Source organism: Crocuta crocuta, unplaced genomic scaffold, assembly GCF_008692635.1.
Source record: "Crocuta crocuta isolate KB4526 unplaced genomic scaffold, BGI_CrCroc_1.0 scaffold21, whole genome shotgun sequence".
Classification (NCBI taxonomy): Eukaryota; Metazoa; Chordata; class Mammalia; order Carnivora; family Hyaenidae; genus Crocuta; species Crocuta crocuta.
This window is the reverse complement of record NW_027527938.1, coordinates 4046686-4047312: the sequence shown is the minus strand read 5'-3', so window position 1 is coordinate 4047312 and position 627 is coordinate 4046686. Positions and strand designations below refer to the sequence as shown.

The window sequence follows — 627 nt, the reverse complement described above, 5'->3', positions numbered from 1 at the left end:
CTGCCGGGTGCCCAAGTGTCAAGGGAGATGACATCCCCATCCTCCCGCTTCCTCCTGCGGTTTCGTTTGAAATTGTCGGCGCAGAGGCAGGTCCCGCGGGGCGTGGGACGGGCCGGCGCGCACCGAGCGCTTTACCCCAGCACTTGTCACGGGCCCAGCTGCAGCCGGGGCTTGCCCGCCGACCAAGTAGCCCTTCCTCCGTTTCTGCCGGCCCGTCCAGGAGAGGCACGGTCCTGGTTTCTGGGTGTTTGCTTTGCAGTTACCCTCGTCAGTAGGCTGAGAAACGGAGTTTGGCAGTGATTTCTCAGACTATGCTGTTTTTTCAAGGGAAATTTAGCCATGACCTAGCAGCCCAAACTACAGGCCCAGTCAAATGGAACCTAGACCTGGTGCTTTCTGTTAATATAATAAGGTAACTTTAGAAATGTTNGGTGATTTCTGATAATATAACAGGGTGACTTTAGAGATGTTGGAAGTTTTGGAAAAGTCCACACTACTACTGTTCACCATCCCGCAGGTATGCGTTGGAGGGAAAAAGTTTCACTTCCTGAGTAACTTTTAGTTTAAGACAGAGGTAGGTGGGGGTGCTGGGGTGTGGGTGCGGGGGGAGGGGGAGGGTTGGGGAGG

At 54.5% G+C, this 627-nt stretch overlaps 1 protein-coding gene across 2 annotated transcripts in view; it reads left to right on the top strand.

The window, feature by feature from the left end:
- Positions 1-627, top strand: part of GOLIM4 (golgi integral membrane protein 4) — a 78878-nt gene that overhangs the window by 319 nt on the left and 77932 nt on the right. The gene's annotated exons all lie outside the window — the stretch shown is intronic.